This window comes from Rhinolophus sinicus, linkage group LG04 (genome assembly GCF_036562045.2).
Source record: "Rhinolophus sinicus isolate RSC01 linkage group LG04, ASM3656204v1, whole genome shotgun sequence".
Lineage (NCBI taxonomy): Eukaryota > Metazoa > Chordata > Mammalia > Chiroptera > Rhinolophidae > Rhinolophus > Rhinolophus sinicus.
Window position 1 is genome coordinate 140,613,352 of NC_133754.1, and position 16,796 is coordinate 140,630,147.

General features: G+C 42.8%; 1 protein-coding gene across 7 annotated transcripts in view; it reads right to left on the bottom strand.

Moving 5' to 3' along the window:
* Positions 1-16,796, bottom strand: part of KANK1 (KN motif and ankyrin repeat domains 1) — a 185,638-nt gene that overhangs the window by 29,090 nt on the left and 139,752 nt on the right. For 2 of the 7 annotated variants that reach the window (XM_074330514.1, XM_019730229.2), the window contains exon 1: positions 504-1,005. The exons of the other annotated variants lie outside the window; for them this stretch is intronic. The gene's annotated coding sequence lies outside the window, so the exon portion shown is untranslated. Of the gene's footprint in view, positions 1-503; positions 1,006-16,796 lie in introns of those variants that run through there. 7 annotated transcript variants of the gene reach the window in all.

A 16,796-nucleotide genomic window follows, 5' to 3' on the forward strand; every position in this document is an offset into this window, starting at 1 on the left:
AGGCATGTATTCTTTGCATCCCGATTTAAAACCATATTAGACTGTTCCAGCTGTTAGAATTTAGGCACTAGATTTCAATTCTAAAACGTGTAAAAGCATTCTATTAGAAAGACGTGCATGGCACCAATCATTTTCTAGCCTAAGGAAGGGTGAGCTGATGAAGAGTGCTTATGTCTGGAAATTTGTGCTCATACTAATAGAAACTCTTACACCTTCTCTTTCCTTTTTAACTCCACATGGACAATACGCTCCCTCAAAATACTCAGCCAGAGCTGTTTCCAGGGCTATCTAAAATTCCACAAGCAAAGAGAAACTGCAGGCTTGGGTGTCAGACAGATCTCACAGACATCAGCCACGATTCTAAATCTGGCGGCTCTCGACCCTGCGGGGTCGCGGCTCCCAGCCGGCCTTCCAGCCATTCCACGCAGGCCACGGAGAATTCCGCCGCGGAGATGAGGCCCCGGCGCGCTCCCCGCCCGCCCGCCCGCCCTCCGCACACCTACCAGGCGCCCGCGGTGCTCCGCGCCTGGCCCGCCCACGGGCACCGCACACCAGCTCGCCCGCAGCGCGCTCCGCCCGTGCTGCTGGGACGCCCTGGTTCTTCACCCCATAAGGAAAGGAGGTTCAGCATTCGCGTCAACTTAGCCGGGCCACGCGCAAATACCATAGGCCGAGTGTTCACCAATGAAATCTCCCTCCGGCTGTGGTGACACCACCCCCAGCACACTCAGCTGTTCGGCATTCCCTGCTTTCTTAGTGAAAACAGGAAACCAGGATCCTTTGAAAATGTGTGTTCTTCATTCCAGTGTTGCCAGAAGTAAAAATAAAGCCAGCAATTTAACCATCTCCACAGAGAGGCTCTGTCTGCGGGACCAGCCACTTCTTCATGAAAGAGTTTGTGTTCTTGTGTGGAAACTAAGCAGTCTTAGCCCTCAGTCACCTGAGGAAGTTAGAGGCACAATCGGCCCCACTGTTCTCTGCATGTTCTCCAGGTCCCCGGCTGGGCCCCGTGGTTCCAGAGCATTGCAGGAACTTTCTCAGCACTTGGCTCCTAACCCGTGATAAGCAGTTATTCTTTAACAGTAATCTCAAGGGAGCCTTTGCCATTGATGAAAGTTTCTTTAAATTTTTTTAGACACCTTTCTCTAGTTACTAAAGGACATGTTTGTAAAAAAAAAAAAAAAAAAGACATGTACAGACAATTTAAGAAAAAAAGCCACTCATATCTCACCATCTAGTGGCAACTCTTAATATTTCGTGGCAACTCATTCTAGGTTTTTCTGTCTATTAAACATATTTACTTTTCCCACTTAAGCAGTTTCAATAGGAAAGTGTAATTTTTATCTATTTCCCTTCAAACAATCATCCGAGTTTAGAACACCACAAAATACATTCCAGTTTTCAGTGAAGTTTGTTGCATATTAAGTTATTTCTGACGTTTACAAAAGGCATGGGTCACGAGGAATTACCCCCAGATGGACTCTGGACTTCTAAATCTGGGAGTCAGTAAAAGTTAGAATTTTACCATGTCAGGCCTGATGATTTCCTAGTACTGCTGGAATCAGACTATCCTAAGGATTTCTAATCCAAATTTTATGCTCCAGCCACTAAAAAAGCAAGCTATGTTCTCAAGGTGTCATTTTTACAAACAATTGTCCACAGTATGAGCTGTTCTATAATTAAGTAAAGATACACAGTGTCCTTATTTTTTTATCTCCTGCTTTCTAGTGTACCTTTACATACATTAACTCAAATATGGCACTTGTAAGGCCCTGACTGTTTCCCAACTTTCTCATGTATGTCATCCTATCTCCCTAGGTGAGACTGTAACTATCTTGAGAACAACACACTTAATTTTTAAAACATCCTTCACTGCTCCCCCTGCCCAAACATACACAGCTATTAACAAGATGCTGGGGACAAAGCAGATGTTTAAAAATGTTTACTGAAGGAATAACTGAATAGACAGTATACCATTATGAACTTTAAAAAACATCGCCACTGTGGAAAGCATTGCTAGTTCTACGTTAGTATTACGGACAATTCTTGCATAATGCTGTTCCCGTGGTTATCTTTAGATCGTGGAATCATGGGTGGTTTTTATGTTGTCCTTTATATTTGGTGAAGTTTTATAACACATAGACATTTGTCTTTTAAAAAATATGATTACAAGAAATCACTGTTTGGAAAGCAAGAGGAATGTACTGAAATCAATTCTTTAAAAATTTCACTTGGGAAGGGGATGAACAGGGCAGCCATGACAAAAGACGGCTAGATGTTCCACAGCTAAACATAGGGAGTTCTATTCTTCCACACGAATAGAACTCCCTATGTTTAGCTGGGCAAATAGAAAGACTATATATTTCCCTAGCCTCCTTACTGTCAGTATGACCAGAAGTGGAAATGTCATGTAGCAACCTCCAGAAACCTTCCTCAAGAGACACAGGAATAGGTCTATGACCTCCTTTCTTCTTTGTTCCTTCTTCCACCTTGCTGCCTGGAATGCAGATGTGATGCCTGGAACACTGGCTGCTATCCTGGACCATGAGTTCACACAGAGGGATGGAGGAACAATGTGCTGAAAGGAACCTGCGTCTCTCAGAGTTTTGTGGATCAAAGCTACTATGCTACTTCTGCAAAGCCTACCTCTACACCAGGGGTGTCCAGACTTTTTTCAACGGTTTTCACCGAGGGCCATATGTGGTAAAATACACAAACAGCCAGGCCACTCACTCGAGGTGAAGTACATATTGCCTCACCTGGTTTATTTAAGTAAACTAAATATATTTTTGGAATTTGTTGCGGGCCAATTAACAATGGATTGTGAGCTGCAGTTGGCCCACAAGGCCGCAGTTTGGACACCCCTGCCCTACACTTTTACGTGAATGAGAAACTTTCATTTTGTTTAGCTATTGTATGTTTTAAGTCTCTGTTACTTGGAGCTAAACTGAATTCTAATGGATACAGCAGTCTCTCTCCCATGTCTCTACTCTCCCACAAAAAAATTAAGACCAGATTTTTATAAGAAGAAAAATGCTAAATAATAAACTGGGGAGATGTTACAATAAAACTTCTTTATTACAAATATTTTGATTAATTCAAGAATAATTAAGGAAGCATAAACAAAAACAGTTTAAAACGTCTCTAAGTAGCGTATGAGGAGACTCTTAACTGCCTAAAAGTCTTTTTTTGACTAACAGAGCTATGCCTGCTTATACACAGCCAAAAACCACTGGCTATATCTGCAACTGGAATCATGAAAGTAACAGCTTCCAACTAAACATTCTGGAATCAGAGGGCTGTCCCTGGTGTTTACAAGAATTTTCTGAATGTCTGGAAATCCAGTGGTGGAGACTGCTCCTGGCACCACCTCTACCTTCATTATATAGCATTTACTGAAAGCTTAATTGGGTGCAGAAAATGGTCCTATTCAGTGGAATGAGTAGGAGGAAGGATTTATAAGAAATAAAATGAGGTATAGTCTAGCTGGGAGATAAATGTCAAACACTCTAAACATAACCCTAATTGAGATCAGTTACAAAGGCATATTATCAACACGAACAATACGATAGTATGTGAATGAGTGATAGAAACAGAATGGAGTGACCCAGGAGATGAGTTCTGACGACAAGGTAAGTGATGACAGAATAAAAGGGAAAGACAGGTAAATGGTGGAGAAGAGCCAGGGCAGAGCCGGTTGGTGCAGCTCAAAGAAATATGAGGTTAGAAGGGAGAGGGATGACTGAGTACAGAAGAGGCCACCAGACTCGGGTCCTGGCCCAGGGGAATCTTGCCCACTTAGTCACTGTTAGATTGCACACCCGTCTCCGTGCCAGGGCTTAAAACGCATCAATGAAAATTGTCTTGATAACTGTTTGTGGATTAGACTGAATGAAGTAGGGAAAGAGATTAAATTCAAGGAGACCATTTAAAATGTTATAAAATCCCCAAGTGTGAAGTGAAGGCCAAATGAAAAAACGTATTAATACACCCAACTTATATGTATAATTACTATTGATAAAAAAGCTAGCTTAGTAATATCTATCTATCTATCTATCTATCTATCTATCTATCTATCATCTTTCACTTGTTCTTTACCAGGCACTGTTCTAAGAGGTAGGGACACACTGTGAACCAAAGAGACAAGGTCCCCACTCTCACAAAGCTCAGAATCCAGTGAAGGGTGTGGTGCATGGGGGAAAAAACAAACAAACAAATAAATAAAATGCAAGGCAGAGTGAAGCAAAGAGGTAGAATCACCAGAATATATGCTGGTGTTAGGGTATGTGGACGGGCCGCTAACAGTGGGCCACATGGCTTCTGGGCTTGGCATCGTCACTGAGCTGACCGACTTCTTAGACACCAAGGGACTCAGAGTCCCTCTTCCCCTTTCTCTCTCCTGTCCCAGTCTGCAATTTGGGGTAACCAAACACCAAATGTGACAGTATGAACTAGAGACAACTCCCCCTGTGCAGACCAAATTCCCATGTGTTCAGACAGAAGGTGAAATCAACAAACTGGTGGTAATTCTACTCTTCATTCATATATTTACCACCTGGTAAAACTTAGTGCACTAGTGAGAGGGGCCTAGTTTATGGTCTAAAGAACAATTTGAAATTTCCTTGCAATTCTTTTTGCATTAACAAACTGAAAGGAAGATATAAATCATTTTCATTTAGGTTCATAAAGTGTTATATAATTTTAACTTTTCAAGGAAACTAAACGTACCGTCCAAACAATATTTAGTTTGATAAGACATAAAAATTAATGTACTCACTGGGAGGTGGACATTAGATAGCAGGAAACTAGTCAAGAGTACTGACCTGCTAGGGGTGATTCTCAACAGGGGGGCGCTTTTGCCCCCCAGGGAACATTTAACACTGTCTGGAGACATTTTGGGGTGTCCTAACAGGAAGGGCTGTGCTACTGGCAGCTAGTGGGTAGAGGCCAGGGAGGTTGTGAATCCCACAATGCACAGGACAGTGCCCTCCCTCCCCCAACAAAGAACTATCCAGTCCAAACGGTCAGTAGTGTTGAGGCTGAGAATACCTACACCGAAGACAGTGAGCGGAGTAAAAAATTCACATGCAGCAATTGAGCATTTGGCCATATAAGTTGTGGACTTCAGGGCTTCCATTTCTCAGGGGGACCCGCACATCATGCTCGAGTGACAGGGTGGTAACCATGCTACTTCTGAGTGAGAAAACAATAACTACTTTTCTACACAGTCTACCACAACGAGCCATTCTTTAATAGGAGCAAAACACATTGGAGGTTTCTAAACTAATGTGTCCTGGTGGACTTTTAAATGACTGAAACTTCGATATTAGTATTTTATCTATTAATTAGGGTACAATGATGCCTTTGTTCTGGTTTCACTGCTGCACACTCTCGGCCCAATTACTACCGACTAACGGTGCCATGAAAAATAATTACACCCATGTGCCCCAACTTCCACACACTCTTTATGTGTGTTTTCACCATAGTCTACCTGACTGTTGAAACTGAAGAACTTTGTTAATCCCCCTAAGTAACAGTACTGCCTCCTCTCACATGAAGCATAAAGACTTGGCCACTTGAAAGTGCTGAGTCACTCCCCGAGAATCACATAATTATCACAGCTTCCACACTGAAACGCAGCAGAGTGTGCAAGCATCCTGCTGTTTGAAGCAGTGAAACATATTCCAAATCAGCTAAGGCTGAGACGCAGAAAGAAGAAAACACAAAACAAAACAGAACAAACAAAGCAGTAGGATGCACTCAGGGAGAGAGGTAAGTTCCCACGACGTTATTACTCACAGTGTGAAAGTAACTGAATTAGCCAATCAGCTTTTCTAGGCAAGGACCAGTGGGATACAGAAGACAGCGAAGTGGAACAGGTCCTTCTAAACAGGTTTAGCAGGAAAGTTCTCCAGATGACACTGTTAGCATTAAGACCTTGAGACCCAAGGAGCCTCCCTGTGCCAAATCTACGTGAGAAACACGATTCGTTAGAGAACACACGATACAAAGGAGAACGATGAAAGTGTTCCCCATTCTGTTGTAAAACAATGTATGCTCGAATGGCAGGTGAGAGTTTTCTGTTGCTCTTTCATTTACCAAAGCGTATTTTTAAACCTTCTCTTTTCCCCTCCCAGCTAACAAACCCATTCAGTCATTCATGCAAATAATGAGCACCAACTAGGTGTCAGGGCCTGTTCCATGAAACCTCCACTCCTGTTCCCCAGAGTTATTACTACCTACCTGATTTCAACTAAATCTCTCATCAGGTTGCAGCTGTTTTAATCAGCCACCCAAACGCTTTGTGCAAACGAAATGACAACAGTAAGGAAAGCAAAAGTGTATGCCAGAAGTTCACCGGAAATATCAGGCTAATTGACATGTCATATGCAGCGTAACTGCAATTTTTACAAGCTTGGTTTGTTTACATGGCAACGTTATAATGTGGTATTGTTTCTCATATCTGTAACTCTTCATAACTCCTTTTGACTTCCCCCCTAAATCTTTAGATTTCCTCTCACAGCTGATCTCATCTCTGCTTCTTTCACCTGTCCCCACAGACATTAACCTGGACACTCTCCCTACATCTTCCATCGTCTCCCCTCATTACCCGTTTTCCATACTGGTTCCCACATTCCAAGTCTATTCCTACACCCCAGAAAGGGAATGCTGATATAGGGAAGATGCAGTTATCAGACTGAAAGATGGTTTTATTCTTTCATTCAGTAAATATTTACTAAGTATCTATCATGGGCACAACACTGCTAGGAGGTAAGCAAATTGGACACAGAGCCTGTCTGGACAAACTTGTGAACTACAGGAGGAGACAGACAAGTGGATGCACAAATAAATAACAACTGTGGTAAGTGCGATGAAAGTAAAACACAGGAAGTATACTCGACTGGGCAGGGGCCCCACCAGGGCTGGCATAGGGAGTGTTCTGTCAGTGCTGTATTTGTAGAGTCCACTGGGAAAAGTGTGTGGGGGGGTGTATTTGGTGGCGAGACTGGGATGGGAGAAATTCAAGGCAGAGGAAACTGCATATATAAAACCTGCCACTTTTAAGAACTGAAAAGGGGGTTGTGCATGGTGACAAGGAAAGCCTAAAGTGAGGCAGAGAGGGGACCAAGCCCCGGGAGTCAGGTTTTTGGTTCTTAAGTGCATTGGGAAGTTATTGAAGGGTCCAAAGCAAGGGAGTGAAGTGATCAGATTTGCATTTTAAGACGACTGCTCGGGCTAGAAGTTGGGTATTATGTATTAAAATTCTCTTCATTAGGTTTTCCATGGATTGTTCAAGTCCCCATGAATTTTTCTCTTGGTATCACAACTGCCTTTGCACAGTGTGAGTTTTCCTGCCTCCACTAGATAGCAAGTGCTAGCCATCGTGTTAAAACCACCAGAATGCAGAGCCTGCCTGTGGTCTCTACGTACCCCCGGAAATACTGAGGAGACCACTGAGAAGACCTGACAAATCTCAGCTTCTCTGGGCTAAGCCGGACACAAGGGTCAGGTCTTTGGACCTGTCGCCCAGGGCTCTATCCATGACCTCCTTCTGCTACACAAGAGAAAATATTCTTCTTTAAACCTATGGATGACTCACTGCAGAGAAAAATGATGGGATTTCTTTTTCTGAAGGTCATTAAAGTATGATAAATGGAATCTGGGAAGGACAAGTGTGGCATGAGTGAGGTCGGGAAGAAAGGGCATTTTGGGGAATGCAGGCCCTTTTGGACATTGAGGACATTAATTTAGGATATTGAGATGCAGAGCACAAACTTGCTCTGTATTTGAAACCAGGATGGGAATAGCAGGCATGGAAAATGTCTGTGAAGCAAAGACAATGTTGACCCTGGCAGCCAGCAAGTGTCTCTGTGGAGGAAGGAGAGAAAGACGGCAGCGTGCTACTGCCAACCCTCACTGCTCCCTGTCCTAGCCCAGACTTTACCCATGCCTAACCAGAGGACCAGGTCTGGGGGAACATGGGCAATGCACCCCAAACATGCAAGACATCTACCCATTAGATGGTCTCTGACAAGCTCAATTTTGGGTCAGTTTGCCTTCAGAGTCACCAGGGTGTTACTGTCTGTCTGCCTGACAAGGCTCTTGCTACAGGTGACCCTTACTGCCTTGGGGCACATACAAGATGTAGAGCTCAGATAGGTGCTGCCTACTAGCCAGTGTTCTGTTGTCAGCACACATCAGATTAACTACTTAAAGACAGTGCCAAGGTTCTTTTTGGCTCAGAAACTCTCTTTTGGGTTCTCACTGCTCAAATCTAAGATAATTAGAGCATCAAAATAATATGATTAATGATAGTAAGATTACAATCCAGTGAATAAATGAGGTATCGGTGAGTCCACAAAGTTATAATAAATAAATACCGTAGAGTGCCAACTAATAAATAAAGAACGAATTATGGAAACAGGAAATCACCATTTAGCAACTATTATAACTGGCTGATTTAGGCAGGAATTATCAATAGATGCTAAAGGCTAGTGGATAGAGACTTCCTACTGAGGACCTGGTCTGGTCTCAGACTACTTCCCCAAAATGCTTATCAATCACAAAGGGAAAAATGGTGACTCGCCAGTGCAGAAAGCTGACAGATAACCATATGGACCAGGTGATTAAGGCTAACTCACGTGCCCCTGACGTCACGCTCTGAGAAGAGCATAGCATCATTTCTGTGGAGTTCCTGCCTAGAAGGTAGGGCCTGAGTCTGGAAACGTCAGTGGATCCTATCTGACAGACAGCCTACAAAGTAATAGGTCTCTCTTTTCAGAACTGCCAAAGTCATGAAACAAAGGTAAGACTGAGACTGAGAACTGTTCTAGATTAAAAGAGATTAAAGAGACATGACAAATGCATGTCTTTACATACATACATACATACATACGAGGTTTGACAATTAAGTTCCCAAACTTATTACAATGATGTTAACCTTTTTTAATATCAGAGGGATTACTCATTATGAATTTGTACCAACTGGACAAACAGTTCACCAAGTTTATTATTTGGAGATGCTGAAAAGGCTGCATGAAAAAGTTAGATAACCTGAACTTTTCACCAACAATTCTTGGCTCTTGCATCATGACAATGCACCAGCTCACGCGGCACTGTCTGTGAGGGAGTTTTTAGCCTGTAAACAAATAACTGTATTGGAACACCCTCCCTACTCACCTGATCTGCCCCCAGTGACTTCTTTCTTTACCCGAAGATAAAGGAAATATTGAAAGGAAGACATTTTGATGACAGTCAGGACATCAAGGGTAGTACAATGACAGTTCTGATGGCCATTCGAGAAAAAGAGTTCCAAAATTGCTTTGAAGGGTGGACTAGGCACTGGGATCGGTGCATAGCTTCCCGAAGGGAGTACTTTGAAGGTGACCATAGTGATATTCAGTAGTCAGGTCTGTAGCACATTTTCTAGGATGAGTTCGTGAACTTAATTGTCAGACCTTGTACATACATACGCACAGAGAAATGATGGAGCAAATGTGGTAAAATGTTAACCACTAGGGAATCTGAATCTGGATGAGGGAGGGTGTGAAAGTTCTTCTATACATTTTCTCTCAGTTTGAAATTATTTCCAATAAGTTATATTCACACACAGCCTCCCTTCACTAGTGCCATGGGTGTCTGTGAGGTGGTGAGAGCAGCCAGCCAGTCACCAGGGAGCACAGCCAACACCCCACTGTTGCTCTTATGTAAATAAAGGAGCCTCTTTTTTTAGAAAATCAGCGGCTAATGTCTCTGTTCTCCTGTATTACATATTCTTTGAGGAATTTTACATTTGTTTGAGGTATCCCTGGAAACCTGTGGAGCTTCTCAATGATTAATCTTGCAGATTGATGTGCCAGGAGCCCCACTAGAGAGAATGAAGTCTAAAAGCTCTTTTCTGTGGCACTAAAAGTCTTCAACAATGTTGCCCCAATCCAGCACTTTCCAGTTTCCTCCCATCCCGCACCTTAACCTACCAGAGCTACTTTCGAGCCTTTCTGCCTTTGCTCATTGTTTCTTCCATCTGTCAGAATTAGTTCTTAGGGCCCAACCCAAATATCCGATGCTGATAAAGTCCTCCCTTATCTCCCACCGCTCGGTCCTGGGAAGAACTGGTCCCCTTCTTCCCTCCATTCTCCTGAAACACTTTGCCTGTACATCCTGGAAGCAGACACATACATGCCCATCTTCCTCTAGCAGGCTGTGGGCATCATCGGGGCAGGGACCAAGTGGTGTTTTTCTATCCCTCAGTGCACAGCGTGGTGTTTGGTACACAGCACACTCACCGTCTACCTTACCTAAATGAAAAACCCCCATGTCTCGGCATGTACCCATCATCCTGCCACTGCTCCTTTCCAGCTGTTGGCAAGTTAGATTCTGTCTCAATTGTATAATGACCTGCTTCGGTGTGCTGTGGACCACTGAGAACGCTGCCTACGGTCTCCTATCATTACCTACTATTATTGGCTCACCCTGTGCTGTCCGGTGAAGCACACAGCTGGGGCACACCAGAGAAGATCCAGAAGATCCAGAAGATCCTTTCTCGCCCTTGCTCCCCCCACCCCATGAGGCCAGGCTTTGAGGCGTTTATGATACTTGTTCAGAATCCATTGAGTTTGCTAAAATCTTCAGGTCTACATTGGTTTCTGCTTCCTCGAGAGGATGAGGGAGCTGCTGGCTGGGCCCTGCAGGGGAATGTGCGTGCACACTGGGGCTCGGGGAGTGGAGTGTGGGCGCCGGTTAGGTGTAGAGGAAGCCCTACTCCAGCATCAAGTATGCATAAAACAAAGCAAAAGTAGACAAACATTCCCCAACCTTTAAAATTCTATTACGGCCAAATTAAAATATATCCTTCTCACAATAAGAGGACAAAGGTATGCTCTGATTTTTGTGAACAATCTCATTGTCCCAAGAGGAAAAGCCTTCTTTAACACACTGTGCAGAGAGAGACATGTGCTTTAGAACCACCAAACACCTTTCCATGCAGTTGTCCAGAACGGCTTGCCTAAACTGGGGGAAGGTATAATTTTCTGTCCATAAAACAAGAACAGGAGCTATAAATATTTCATGGGCAAGCAATGGGCAGCAGGGGTCTGGAATCACACAACGCAGCAGCAGCAAGGTTTGTATGCAGAAAAAGAGGGGGTTGGTGGGATTCGACGGTTTCCAAAGGTTGCTTCCAGACTATGAGTCTTTGACTATACTTTACACAAAATTTCCTAACATCTCATGCTATGTGATCAAGTGAAGAAAGAAATTAATTGCAGCAGCTGTCAGACCAGATGTTCAGGCTGACAGAGCCCGAGGCCTTGCTCTCTTCCCCATGCCATTCGGCAGTGCTTTTTCCAGTTGCACCGTAACGACTGGCACAACCTCACGATCCCCAAATGCAAGTTCCCTTTGCTGTATCATCACTTCTACTCTGGGCGTGTCTTAAGAGTCCAGAAGCCAGGCTGCAGGTGAGCAGTCGAGAGGGAAGAAAGTGGAAAGGGTTATTGTTCCTGGGAATGGAAAGGGCTATGTCCTGATAAAGGGCCCATTGTATTAAGGAGGCACGAGACATTACAGAGGCCTTGAGGTTTACACAATGGCCCTCTTCTCCAGTGCTCAATGCCAACTACAAGATGCAGTGACTCTTTACCCCAAATCTGTCTGAATAGCCATTGATGTCACAGGCTTTCCAGTACTTGCTCTTCACCAGCTGAGGCAGTGCTGCTCTCCAATGCCCACTGTCCAATTTAAAGAATTATTGCTGAAATATAGCCTAAATTTGCCATGCATGCACAGAGCAGAACTAGCTTGGGGACTAAATAATGTTTTTAAACTTTTTTCAAAAATAACATGCTTGTTATAAGCATAAATAGGAAAATGTGCCAGTTCAAAGGGGAATTTTGTGAAAAGCAGAGAAGGAGCATAAACTGGGACTTTGGGACAGAATGGATTTTTCTAACACAATAGAAAGATTTGGGGGTGGGTGGGGAGGGACTGAAGTAATTGTATGAATCTCAGCCCTTATTTTGATTTACAGTGTTTATATAAGAAAAAGAAACCAGCTTTAAAGCACACTGAGCAGTTCCCTATTAGAAAAACTGAGCTGAAAACAAATAACCAAAAATGGATTTAGCAACAAAAAAGAAAGTTCTGGAATTTAAGTAAAGTGTAAATTCAAAAACCCAAACCTTAGCACACACGTACAACCTTTTACTCCTATGACAATGACATCTTTATGTTAAAGCCACAGCTAAGGCTGAAATTTTTACTGAACCAAAAATCACGTACTGAGCTATCCTTTCTAGTTTGTAATAAAAGCAAATATTTTTCATAACATACAGAGCTTGAGTTTATATTTCACCAACCCCCACCCAGAACGTCACACCATCCTCTATTTTTCTTTTTTTCAGGACTTCTTACTTACCCACCCAGAAACAAAATAACTGATTTTCAGCAAGCAGGAAGCCAAGTTTCAAGCATACTTCCCTCGGCATTAAAGAGACTACACTCATTAGCAGGCAAAGAGCCCAGGAGCTGCTGCAGAGAATTTATTTATACCCATTTGGAATTTCCTGACCAACTAGCAGCCTGCTGGCCATGGGGTTTAATTCCAGGACTCTCTCGGTGTCAGTGAGACAGCAAAAACTACCAACCAAGTAAACTGCTAGCAAGGATCTTAACAACAACAAAAGAGGTGAGGACAGGCCTTTCCCATGCCCCTTCCAATTTTTCAAACAAACGGTCCTCATAGTCTTTAGACACATGAAATGCTAACTTAGAAATGCAGCTGTAAACCTGCTAATTCTAGGAAGAATTCAGATAGAAAAGAAGCAAATGTTTCCCTATTCTTCCCGCTGACTTACTCCCTCCCCCTGAACCCTCTGGGGCTGGGAAAGGTTCCCTGTTATAATTTGAGCTCTAGCTCAGCAGCAGTCTTATGAAGGAAATGATTCAGTCTTATGCTGAACCCAGTCTGGGCTGGAGGCAAGTGGTTCCTTTTCTTGGTGTAGTCTTATTCAATGCAACATGCAATTTAAAAACTAAAAACACTCCCATTTGTAAGCCACAGACCCAACCCCCTTTTTTTTTTTTTCATATTCCCTTAAACATTTTATCCAAATTAGATCAGGTGACTTTCAAAGACACAGAATTAGTTCCCAAACTAAGTACATTGTGTTTTAGGGTGATAACATCTTTGTGCATGCACGCTTTTGTTTCTGGTTTAAGAAATTAGTAAGAATGATTATGTCCCTCTAAGGGTTTAAATTAATCACCTTAAAAAGAAAGAAAAAATCTTCCATTTAAACTTATTCTTCATCTATGTCTTAAATACATTGGGTAATTGTGATTCTAGAGGAACAAGATTTACTGAATTCTGTCTACAGGGCAAACAAGCAAAGCCAGTTCTAAACAAGAAAGCAGAGATTAACAAAGATTACGGGTGACTCTAAATGGCCTGCTTTGTCAAGTTCAAAACGGGATAGCTCTGTGGAGAGAGGCAAAGTTTGCAAGAATCCATTGGATTTGCCTAGTTTGACTGGTTTATTTTAATGCCTGCACACATGGCATTTGCTTCTTATTCCACCCTCCCGGTCCACACCTGGTGGCTGCATGCTTTAAAAGTGATTATCCTTGGGATGGGCATTTTTCTGTGTGAAGCTATAAAGATTAAACTTTTGAAAACGATGTGGGATTCATTTTGAGTTTGGTTTATATCAAATAAATAAGCTGATTCAAAGGGAAATAACAAACTATGATCAAAGCTTCAAGTGCCGGATACTATGAAATACAGGGTCCAAATAATTCCAAATTATTTTACCCAACGACACCAACATTAAATAAGAGATCTGAGTTAGGCCTATTTTTTCTTTTATTGGGGGACTTATGAAAAACTTTATTGAGATATTTACCTATCAAAATTTACCCATTTTAAGTGTACAGTTTGTTGAGTTTTAATAAATGTATACAGTTGTGCATCTAACACCACAATCCAGTTTTAGAGAATATCCATCACCCTAACAATTCCCGTGGGCTTCTTTTATCATTTGCTTTTAACAGAGAAAATTTCTTCTCTGTACTTCTGAGAAAATTCAAGTATTATTCAGTCACATCACTACATTCCGAGGTATTAATATCAAAAGCCTTGTTCTTAAGAATTAAACTGAGGAAAGCATCAGAATGTAGTGTTTCTTAATCCTGCAAAGAAAAATCCCGCTAAAAATTTATTTTATGAATATTGTGTTCTGGTAAGAATAGAGCTTATTCTATAAAGCAGTTGAAGATAATTATCTTGTATGTGTGCTTCTACGAAGGTGAGGTCTAGCAGAAAAAGTCATTGCATGCAAATAAATGTCTAGTCCTCTTATTGAGGATGACAAAGGTTAGGATGGGAGAAGAATTAAAACTAGGAGCTCCTCCTGCCTGGAAACTGTCAGTCACAAAGGTTCCCCCGGCAGGAGAAAGACACAGATGTCTGCCTTGACTTTCCCAATGTATGTACAAAAGCAGCAGCCAAATGAGGTCTGGAAGGATGAAGATGTATGTACTCAAGGCCTTTCCTCCGATGGGTGGAGAGGAGGCAGAAAAGGTGACTCCCGGTCAGAGGGGTGACGATATGAACATCACCTTTGCCATTCAAGGTGAAGGTGCCAAGGCTGGAAGTCCCAGAGTAGGCATCCCATGCCACAAGGTCTCAACCCTACTGCTCAATTGAAGGGCCTAGGACCGTTTTTAAAAATGCTGAATAACCTCCTAGCCCACCCTAATGAATCAGAATCTCCTGGGGTGGGGGCCAGGGGCATCAGCAACTTTAGAAGCTGAGAACCTCAACCTGAAACCAGGCAAAATATGCAACTCAAAGTGTGTTTTTCCTTTGGCTTAAAAGAAGCTGAGAGCCAAATTGAGGGTGGCTCTTTAAGCAATTCAGGTGCCCTCTCAGGTTCCAGATCACAAGTTCAAATGCCTTTAGAGTCTAGGCCAGTCACTGAACAGAAGGGGTCTGGAAAGAGTTGGGGGAGACCAGGGAGACCTGTCCTCTCCAGCTGACTGTGGCCCTGGGAACACCCAGTGATGCCAGAGCTCTTCACTTTTCAAGATTCCTGAAGAAATCTGTATTTTTATATGAAATTACCTAATTAAAAAATTGGCAATTAATGCAAATTTTTAAAAAGCTGTGGGTTGTTCCAACAGAACACACTCCCAGGCCTCAGCGTGGCATCCAGCAAGGACTTCACGGAATATATCCGGGATCCAATTTCATGTCTGTTTCCATCCCTTTCCTTTCCCCATTTTCTAGGTGGCCAACTTTTTCTATCTCGTTTTAACCTGCAAGAGACTTTGTTGAAACAAATTATAAAACAAATCTGAAAAACAATTTTAATTCTGGTGCCTATTAACTTAATGCCATATGTTTAAATTTAACCCTTTTACTACTAAGATGTTCCATGAGAAAAATGAAGACAAAGACATCTACCAAAACAACAGCCCAGGGTCCCTACCACCATGTCTCTCGCAGGGGCGAAACCTTCATGTGCAAAACCTCTTGCCAGAAGGATTCATCTTAACAAGAAACAGATTGAAAGCAGGACGGCCTGCCGTCACTTTTAAGGAGGACCTGGGTTATAGCTGCTGGATTTGAGACTTTGCCCCCAACCCCTAAGGAATTCAATTACTGTATCGTGCTTCTTTATTCATCTTCTCTTAGACTTGTGATGGGGTGTGACACCAAAAGCTGGGTGTCTAAGGTGACTGCAATGAGGGAGAAAAGTTGGCCTGGTGCCTTTCCATGTCACCATGGCTCCTCCTCCACCCACCTCCATCACAGCCTACGGGGCAGACAGGACTGGAAGATGATTACAGGGACAGGTCCAGCAAGGGCTTCCAGCTCTTTCTTGTCCTGTTAGGTGTGTACAGCTTTGGGTGTCGGAAGAGGACTCCTCTGCATGCCTGGATTAGAAGGATCTACTCCTAAACTTAATGTAAGAGGACATTTTCCAAGGAGAGGCCACAATCAACATGAGGCGGGTGTGTCCCAGCGGAGGTGTGAGATTTTAGTCAGGAATTAGGAAGAGGATGCCACAGATGATGGGTCTATCTTAAAAAGTCAGAAAAATCCTGTCTTCATTACACTTAACGAAGTGCACTTCCCCAAACACATTTAAGGCTTAATACTGGAGTCGCAATGAATGTATACACGTTAGGCTTACTTTAGAGTATGGGTTGCCCCAGGATTATTGCTTTCATCAAATTTAAACAAGAGACTGTCTCACAACATGTTTTCATCTGAGATTGGAAATCAACATTTAAAAAAAACAAATGACAAAATGAATTGGAGCATGAAACTAAATAGGGAATTAAAACTTTAGGTTACCACAAAGACGATGAAGGTTGTAAATAATAACAAGGACAGTTTATTTCTTCCCATCTAAAAGGGGTGACAGATCTGTAGAGATGGTCCAAGATAACCGTGGGAGAGAAGGAAGGCAGACCAACCAGCCACACCCCCACGGTAGAGGTTCTCATTCATAGTCTCAACCACCCACAAAACCAGACTAGATAACGATCTTGGGACAAAGGGAACTGACTGGAGCTCCACCTTCTCTCTCTCTGGTTGGGTTGCTAACGAGCAGAGAAAGGAGCAAAGAAAAAGGCCATGGAACTAGAAAGAACTTTCCAAACTGCCTCTTACAATAACCCTGGACAACCACACTGCAGCTGGTTACCTCTCGCTGGAACCCAAGGCATTTAACAGACAATACCATTTTAAGCCTACCTTAGAGCACATGCTCGAAAGAAAACAAATACTA